Here is a 10,770-nt window from a genome sequence, read left to right on the forward strand (position 1 = left end):
TAATGCCGAGTACAACTCCAACCCATCAGTTTCTACATCGAAGGCTCTTCTGACCAGTCATCTACCCGCCTCCACCAATGAATGGATCCTTGATTCTGGTGCTTCATCCCACCTCACACCAGATGCATCCAATCTTCACTTCCCTACTCCTTACACAGGATTAGATACAATCTCCACAGCAAACGGCAACTCACTTCCTATACAACATACGTGTCAAGGCATCCTTCCCCTTCCCGACTCTACTTGTAAGCTCAAATTATGCAATTTACTTCATGTTCCTCTACTTTCACATAATCTCTTGTCTATCCACAAACTAACAATAGATAATAACTGTTCAATTTCCTTTGACTTCAATGGTTTTCTTATCAAGGACTTACAGGACAATCACATTCTCATCCGTGGACATAGCCGTGATGTCATCTAATCTCTTTTCATTCCATCCATCAATAACCATAAAGCTCTTCATTCCACTTTGATCAACTCAACCATCTGGCATGCTAGGCTCGAACATCCAAACATTCAAACTCATCAGCACTTATCCAAATTAGTTACTTCTATATGTAATCCCAATTCTCATTTTGTTTGCAAATCATGTAATATGGCCAAGAGCCATAAACTACCCTTTACTTCTTCTAGTTCCCATGTATCTAAACCTTTTATGTTAATACACTCAGATGTTTGGGGTCCAGCTCCTATTCCGTCTATCAATGGTTTTCGCTATTATGTACTCTTTGTTGATGATTATACTTATTTTACTTGGCTATTCTTAATGCAACACAAATAAGAAACTTTATTAAAATTTAAACAATTTTGCAATCACATATCTACTAAATTCAACTCCCAAATAAAGACTATTTGTTCGGATGGCAGTGGTGAATTCACCAGTCATGCCTTTCGACAATACCTTCTCTTAAAAGGCATTAACCATCAATTAAGCTGCCCCTACACTCCTGAACAAAATGGCATCGCTGAACGTAAACATCGTCATCTCCTTGATACGACAAGAACTCTTCCTATTGAAGCTTCTTTTCCAAACCATTTATGGGCCGAAGCTATTCTCACATCCACTTATCTTATTAATCGCTTACCCACAAAAGCTGCCAATCTCAGCATACCATTCCAACTTCTCTATAATACACCACCAAACTAATCACATTTAAAAACCTTCGGCTGCCTTTGTTTTCCTTGGCTAAAACCTCTCACTTCAAATAAACTCTCTCCTCAATACCAAGAATGCATTTTCCTAGGATATTCCTCCTCTCACAAAGGCTATCGTTGCCTAAATCTCACTACAAATAAAATTCATATATCTTGTCACGTTATCTTTCATGAGCAAACCTTTCCTTTCAAATCTATAACCTCTTCAGTTACCTCACATGCACCCAATTCATCCTCAAACCCATATATTCTCCTACCAATTTCCACTCTTCCTCAAACTCCACCAAGCAGCTCCACATCTACCATTCCAGCTAAACCATCCAATTCCCAACCACTTCAACAACCTTCTCCGCCAATGTCACCATCTCCTACTTTCACTGTTCAAATCTCATCTGATTATTTCATCCCTCCACCTCCTAATACTACTTCTACCCATCCTATGTAAACTAGACTTAAAATGGGCATACATCGTCCCAAACGGATCTTCGATCTATTTACTCAACCCACCTCTACTATTCTACACAACACATACAATCAAGCCATTAAACACAAACATTGGCGAGATGCTATGTCAGAAGAGTTCCTAGCCTTGCAAAAATAAGGTACTTGGTCCCTTATTCAACCGCCCACTCATGCCAATGTACTCGATTGTCGTTGGGTATTCAAAATTAAACAATCATCAGATGGTCATATTGAGAGATACAAAGCTAGATTGGTTGCCCATGGTTTCACTCAAGAGTTTGGTATAAACTACAATGAGACTTTCAGCCCGGTGGCCAAAATTCCAACCATTCCAATTTTACTTCTTGTTGCTCTTCACCGTGGCTGGTCGACATTACAGTTTGACATCTCGAGTGCCTTCTTGCTTGGTGATCTACATTATGAGGTCTATATGAAACAACCTCCCGGCTTTGGTGACACACAGCATCCTCAATATGTATGAAAGCTACACAAGGCAATTTACGATCTCAAACAATCTCCAAGAGAATGGTACAACAAGTTGACATCCTTCCTCATTGCATTTGGTTTTCATTTCAACAAGGCTAATCCTTCATTGCTTATCTATCTCAAAGGTGGGATATAGATCTTTCTACTCATCTATGTAGATGATCTACTTATCACAGGCAATAAGTCAGTTATCATTGAGCAACTTCTCCTCCAGCTAAAACAACAATTTTCACTTAAATAATTGAGAACCATCTCCAATTTTCTCGATTTGCAGGTAAGCACAAACAGTGCTAGAACCTTTTTACATTAAACCAAATATATGAGTGACTTGATCCAAGCTGCCGGTTTCTAGCACAACAAACCAATTCAAACTCCTATGACTTTAAAATCCTCCAAATGCTTAAATGCCGCTGCTCAATATTTTTATCCGCATCAATTCAGGCGCTTAGCTGGCTCCCTCAACTATCTTACCATTACAAGGCCCGATATTGCTTATGGAGCCAATCAAATCTGTCAAAATATGCATCATCCTACCGTGACAGACTACTTAGCTCTCAAGCAGCTACTGCGCTATATCCAAGGCACGATCAACTTTGGACTCCCTCTTCTTCCAGGTTCTTTACAGCTTACTACCTATTCTGATGCAGACAAGAAGGAGACACGTCTTACCGAAAGTCCATTACTGGTTTCTGCACTTTTCTGGGCAAAACACCTATCTCTTGGTGTGTAAAAAAACAAATTACAGTGGCTAAATCCTCCACGGAAGCTGAGTATCATGCGCTATCTTCCACCCTGACAGATGTCATTTGGTTACGCCACCTCCTCTCTGATCTCTTAGTTCCTAAACATGGCCCAACTACTATCTATTGCAACAACACCTCAGCCATGGCTCTGGCTCATAATCCAGTTTTCCAAGCCAGGACAAAGCATATTGAGATCGACTACCACGTCATTCGTCATCACATTGACACTAAAACTGTGACCATTTCACACATTAATTCAATTAATCAACCAGCCGATATACTTACTAAACCATTGCATCCAAGTAGATTCATTGATCTCAGAGACAAATTAGGCATTTGCTCTACAAATACACAATTTGATGGGGACTATCAGAGCACATGATTCCATATTCGCTGCTCCATATCAGCTTCTCCACCTCCTTGCATAAAGCTACATCAAACTAATCAGACACGTGTCTTTACTTCATAAGCTATTAAAGTTATATATACTCTTGTTGCTGTAGCATTTGCTTGATCATCTTTTAATTAATGAAAAGATGGGCTGGTTTTACTCTTGTTTCCTGCATCTTTACTAATCCTTTTGCAGGTATAAGAGACTTCAAAAATATATTGCACATAGCAACTCCATCTCCCTCGCTTCAGACGCCATCCCGATGCTGTGCTCCCTGCCTGATCCCACCTGAGCTCCACATGACCTGCTCCAACATCGTCAAACCTGACCCAACGCAAGACCCCTACTCTCGCCCTCCTAGCCTTCTTCCAGTCCACATCCTACCAGTTTGCATGAGCTCGTCTAGCCTGTGCGGCTTTTCACCCTTCCATTCACAACAACTGACTGTCCCATCTCCTCCAGTCGTTGTCAACTCTAACGGCAGAGCTGTTCCAACATCATTCAACAATTTTCATGGTATACTTTCAAATGCATTGCCATTACAATGAATTAATTTAATAATTATATGATAATAAAAAATGGATTGTATCTTGACATTGGTATGTGAAATAATTTTTACTAATGTTTTAATATCAACACTGATAATGGCACAATCACGATTCCAATATAAACTCCTAATCATGCCTGCAACTGAAATATCTAAGAAAATAAATTTTTTGAAACTTCCATCAAGTTCGATTCTCTCCCATATTTTGGGTTGAGCAAAACCTCCTTTCGTTAGCTCATAATAGTCCTATTCTCTTTCACCTTCAACCCACGTATCCATCACCTTGCTTGGCCAGAACCTTCACTTGACCTCATAAGCTACCTAAATTGATGCCTAGCGCCTCTTCTTGTAGCTTCAACTACATTAACAACATCTAACACAACAATTATCTCTCTCATATCATAAGCAACTCTACAACATTTCTTGGGATGTTGTCCATAGCTAAGCAAATATCTTACAATCTAACATCTACTTCTAAAAGTAAAGCATCCCGTAGCACATCCTGACAAAGATGAAAATCATGTTAATGTATTGGTTGGGAGATTTGGCTATCAATCAAGAGGTCTTGAGTTTGAAATTTGAGCATGTAATGTGTGTATAAATTTTCCTTTATTGGCCTATAGGTCCCAACAAATCCCATTAATTCCTTTTTTATTGTTATCATAGCCTCATGCATCCATGTTTATTAGCAGCATTCTTTGAAGATTGGTGTGTATGCTGACCAGTCAAGCCTTGCATCCCATTCGACTCATCATAGGTTCGTTCTCATTTTTCTTGCATTTCACCTTATCATATATTTAAATTTGATGTTTGGCATTGGCTTTCACATGCACTTTAGCATGGATGATCACCATTGGTGGGGATAATGAGACATTTAGGGTTTAGGTTCAATGACTGCATAAACCTATGCATGTTTAATGTAAGTGAAGAGTGAATTATGCAAAACAGTGCATGAGCTCTGCTAGGTTTTTGCCCTAATCATCTCCCCTCATAGGAGTGGATTCGTCTTCTGGTTGCTGGATGCCTCTCCTGCTCTGGGAAGTTTCTTCCATCATTTATGTTTGATCTTATTTCCTATCCCATTGTTTTTCTTTCTTCTCGGATTGCTCTATCTCCTTGATCGTCTGACCATCGGTTGAATGGTGATTAATCATGTGAGATTGGTAAATCCTTAATTTTTTAATGGGAAATCTAAGTATAGATCCATTCTTGATGCCCTTTTGGGGGATTCATCTTCGATACCATTTTAAAATCCTAAAACTTCAACTTTTCACTGGTTTCCATCGCTCTGGATCTAAGAAAAAAGGTTGTGTCTTTTGCTGCTCCTTTTGAGTTCTCTTTAGTATGAAAGTTTCCTAATCAAAGGCCACCTCTAGATTTGATCAAAAAATTCTTTTTTAACTTAAAAATTTATGGAGAGTTTTTAGTTACTCTGATGGATTTTTGACATGTCCTAGAAAAAATGAGTAGTGTATAGATTATAGTGTGCACTGATCGTGCTTTATTAGTAACTTTTTTATAAAACTAACCAAATGGTCACCCTTTTTTGACATTCATAAGGAAACACCCATTGTTTCGATTTAGGTTTCCTTCCCTAATCATCGCCCACATTTGTTCGATCTTCGTATCTTACAATGGCTTGGCTCGCTTTTTGGTCATCCCCTTTGTATTGATACAACCACTTCAATTGGCTCTTGTTTGTCAGTTTCTTGTGTGTTGGTGGAATATGACATTATGAAATGTTATCCTAATAGTGTTTTCTGTGCTTTGATTGTTGCTCTGTGAGCATTAATGGCTCAAATTTCCCTTAAGGATTTGCAAGTTTTTATTTTATTAATGCATAAGCCCCAAAGTGCATTATGCAAAAAATAAAAATTGGATCATACATGTGTGTATGTTTAGTGTTCTAACATAGGATCATACATATGTATATATTTAGTGTTCTAAAATACTTTTTGTTATGAGAGAATATCAACCAAATCAAAGGAAATTTTGGCTCAAATATTTTTTATCCAAATTAAAATTAGATATTAATTCCTATTTTTCCAAAATTATAAAAGATTCTAAATAATAAAAAATATAAATAGTGTGATACATTTGTTCAAGGCTGATGTTTATAAAACTTTTCTAATTAATTGTTAGATTTTTAAATATATCTAAAATGGGATAAAAAAGTAATAATGAAATAGGTGCATTAATTTACTTATAAACCTACTTTCTTTAATGCTTCCCTATAATATTCAATATTGTTGCATCTTGGAATATTCACATCAGTAGAGAAATATATAGTTTAATGTCTTAGCGTTGTACGAAGATTTAGCACACAAGCTGATAAGAGAGAGAGTGTAGCGTTCACAAGAGACACCAAAGCTTTTATGCGGAACCCCTGGAAAAGGGGGGAAAACTATGGGGCTCGACCCAATTTGAATGAATCCACTAGTATTTGCAGTCGATTACAATGAGGCCCTTCTTAAGGAGAAGTTCTTGTCTTGATGTCACAAATGTACATCATATAGAGCACATTACATGGTGAGAGTTATAAAAATCAACATAGATATGCATGTTTGGTCGGCAGGACCATAGTTGATAGGATAAAGGTCGAATAGACCGTAGTAGGCAGGAGATTGGGGTTAAAAAGGCCATTAATTTTCAGGTGATGTAGGCCGAAAGGACCGTAGTATGCAAGAGATCGAGGTTAGAAAGATCATTGTCTAGCGATGTAGGTCGGAAGGACCGTTGTAGGTGAAGGTGGTCGGAAGGACCATAGTCAGTAGTAGATAGGGGTCCAAAAGACTATTGTAGTAGGGAATCACTCTAGTAGAGCTCAGGGCATCAGGTGGTGGTCTGATAGAAGTTTGAGCCTCAGATGATGGTCTAGCAAAAGTTCAGCCTCAGGTGGTGCTTCGACGGAAGTTCGTGCCTCTCGTTGTGGTTTGGTAGAAGTTCGGGCATGAGGTGGTGGTCTGGCAGAAGTTCGGGTCAGGTGGTGGTTTGGTAGAAGTTCGGGTCTCATGTGGTGGTCCGGTAAAAGCCTGGTCCTCAGGTGGTGGTCCGGTGGAAGTTCAGCCCTCACGTTGTGTTCCGGCGAAAGTCTGGGCCTTAGGTGTTGGTCTGGAGGAAGTCCAAGCCTGAGGTGGTGGTTCGGCGAAGGTAAGGGCCTCAAGATGGGGCCCGACGGAGGTGAGTGCCTCAAGTGGTGGTCCAATGGAGGTGAATGTCTCAAGTGGTGGTCCGATAGAGGTGAGGGCCTCAAGTGGTGTTCTAGCGGAGTAACGACGTCAGGTGGTGGTCCGGTGGATCAGGTGGTGGTTGAGAAGGAGCGAGGAGGTAAGAGCGATCTTCGATCTCTCTCTTTCTCTCTTGTTTGGAGCCCCCTTTTCAAGAGGGAGGAGGGGTCTATTTATAGATTCCTAGACTGGCATGACCCGTAAATAGTTTGGAGATCAAGGGCATATGGGGAGTGGCTTGGATGGACGGCCGATGTTGAATCCCTTGATTATGGACCATTTAATTGACATTTGAATGTCTTAGTGATGTCAGAATTAAGTGATATTGGGCTCGTTGGATCTATCTCGTCGAGCCACTTGATTTGACTACAAGCACGTCATGTTTGGAAATTGTTTGGTAATCCAAGTTGTGGTTTGAACCCTCTAATAACGCTTTGGACCCTTGATTTGGCTCCATTTGGACTCGTATTGAGTCGATTTTGGTGTCGTTGGTTCATATTTCTAAGAAGCTCAGTTCGACTATAAGCATGATGAAATCGGAGTTCAGATGGTCCCAATTTTAATTTCGAAAATTTCCAACATGATTTTGCCTCAAGATTCATGCCCGATCAAGATACTTTTTTAAACACTTATCAAATATTATGTTAAATGCACTTTTATATTTTCATTAAACATTACCTGCTGATGTAGAATGGAGGGGGCAAAGCAAAAAGAGGGGGGCATTGATTTGAGGAATTAAAGACTTGCCCACATATGAATTTTAATTAAAAAAAGGGTTTGAATTAAATCCTAATTAAAAGTCAAATGAGCATGATTTGAGGGGGCTTCCTTAAAATAAGTTTCCTCATTTAGGAAGTAAAATTCAAATTCAAATGAGTATGAGTTTAAATAGCTTCAAAATTAAAGGGAGCTAAACTAGGAAGGGGTTTAATTGGGAGCAACAGTGGGGAAGAATTAATGGGAGGAGAGAGGTAGGAAAGATTTCAAATGGTTTCCTAAATAAGATTAATTAAATTAAAGGAGATTTATTACTCATATCTCTTTCAATTTAAATATAAAAATAAATTGATTTGATTTAGAAACTTTTCAAATATAATTCAGGTTAAATTAGGAAAGAATTCAAATTTGAAATTGATTCAAAATTGAATTGATTATCTTCCCAAATTTATCATGATTAATTTTAGGAAAGTAATGAAGGCAATGAAAATTTAGATCCAAGGGGGAGGGGGTGGTGTGGCAGGCGATTTGGAGGTTTGTGCTAGGGTTAGGTTGGGATGGGTTTTGGGATTGGGTTAGCCGGCAGTTGGGGTGGGGGTGTGGGGAGGAGAAACGACAACTTGTGGTGGAGAGGTGATGGGGTGAGAAAATCAAAGCATTGGTGGAGGGCTTGAGCATGTGGCGGTTTAGGGAAATATGGAAATTCAAAGCAAAGAGAATAAAAAAAAAAATAACCGTGAGCCTTGGACTCTTCTGAAGACTGACAGCTGATGCGTTGCTCTTCACCAAGGGACTTCAATCCATGAGCTCGGACCCATCTTACGGCTGGTGGAAATTATGATTCCTTTCATAGAGATTCTCACTAACGTCCTCCCAAAGAACAAAAGTGCAGAATAATTTATTTTTATTAAAACTCCATCATTACATTACACAAACAAGGGCCTCTATATATAGGCCTAAGAAATTAAAAAAAAAAATTTGCCCCTAGGACTTACATAGGACGACCTCTTAAGTAAGGGTAAAAACAGAAAATTCATTAAAAATAAAAAAAAATTTACAAATAACAAATTAAGATAAGGTGGAATGATCTCGGCCATCGATCGTCGTCTCCTCCTTTGAAAATCTTCATGATCGGATGTTCGCACCACCTGCACTATGTACTTTTCATTTATCTTTGAAATACCTTCATATCAGTATTGTTTGATGGAATTTGTATTGTGTTAAGCATGTAATTATGACATTGATAATAATTTGGATTATTCACCTTTTTTTTTTCTATTTCACCACCTCAACAACATTATTTGTGATTATGCTTGTTATTGGTCTCTCATTCTTCTTTTTTACCTTTAAAAATTTTTATGTTCTTTTTTGTTTTGAATGGGTAGAGTTAGATGCCTTAATATGTCAAAGTTCATATAACATTATCGTTTTGATATGTTGCTTATGTGTATATGATATTGCATTGGACATTTAGGTTGTGTTTTTTTTTTTTTTTTTTAATTATGGACATTAGTGGAGGTTATAACCGCCACAACTTTAAAAATCAATTCATATGGATAAAATTTGTGGCGGTTATAACAGCTGCTAAATCCAGCTCTTCATCAAATCTACCCCGCCAGTCCTTAAACCGCTACGGAATGTCATTGCAGCGCATTGCAATTATAGTGGAGGTGCAGCGATTTTAAAAGCGCTGCAAAGGAAGTTGTGGCGATTATAACCGTCGGGATAAACCAAAAATTGTGCAGCGATAGACTTATTTTTTGGTAGTGATGCCATAGTTTAAGGACTATATTGGGCCACTGAAGGAACTCATGTAGATGCTCGAATTCCTGTTAAAGATAAAATTCAATTGCTAGGGTGACATCATTCACCTACACCAAATGTGATGAAAATCTATTATTTTAATATGTGCTTTATATTTGTGGAAGTAGGATTGGAAGGTTCAGCTCATGATGCTTGTATCTTCGATCGTGTAAAATTTTTCTGCACCGCCATCAGATAATTTCAAATTAATAAGTAATAATGGATATAATAATTCTATTTTATATTAAAGTTGATGAGAAATTAACATTTATGTTAACATTTAAATTTTATTTAGTTTAAGTTGGATACCCACTTCAACAATGTTTTTTTTAGCCGTATTTAGAGACGCAATATCATATACCAATTTTCTGACTAGGAAGTCGACCTAATACATGACATAACGAGGTGTTTAGTAGGAGGCATTCCTCATTATGATGTGTAATAGAACGTGCAATTGGTGTATGGAAAAAGAAATGGAGAATTCTACGAGATCTGTCGAACTATTCTTTCAAAAAACAACAACTTATTATAGTGGCTACAATGACACTACATAACTACATAAGGAGACATCACTCAAGGATTGATTCAGAATTCGGGGAATGTGATGCTGGTGAAAATTTTGTTCATCCAAAGACACATGAGTTCCAGCTTAAAGAAGTTGTTGAACCCTTAGAAAGAATGAATTGTTCTGTAGAGTTGCTTGATGACAGAGGTGCGAAAGATATGGATGAAGTTAGAGAGACTATTGCAATTCAATTATACACTTGTAATAGGTAATACATTTAACTTAAAGTTTATTTATATTTAAATATACAGCAAATAAAAATTAGTAGTGCTAGTAGAAATATAATAGTAAATGATTGATGATATACAAATAATATATTCTTCTATTATTTCAGGTTTCCTGATGAGAATTGAGATTCATGAAGTGCGAGTTACTCCAAAGTAAAGCATGAGACGACAATAGTTTAGATTTGTTGTTTGGTACATTTTATTTTAATCTACTTTTACTTATTTGTTGGACTTGTAATGAATTGAGTATTCAATTGATGTAAGTTATTGTTTTGTTTTAGGTGTAGTTTCTTAAAAGTGTTATTTTCAAGCAGTAATGTATATAATGTTTGGTTATAATTTATGTTTATTATTTTTCAAAAGTTTTTATGTTAAGATGATGTTTTTGTAACCAAATTTATTAGATCGTGATGATCATAAAAAACTTATTGTTTGAATTATAAA

Source organism: Dendrobium catenatum, unplaced genomic scaffold, assembly GCF_001605985.2.
Source record: "Dendrobium catenatum unplaced genomic scaffold, ASM160598v2 original_scaffold_76759, whole genome shotgun sequence".
Classification (NCBI taxonomy): Eukaryota; Viridiplantae; Streptophyta; class Magnoliopsida; order Asparagales; family Orchidaceae; genus Dendrobium; species Dendrobium catenatum.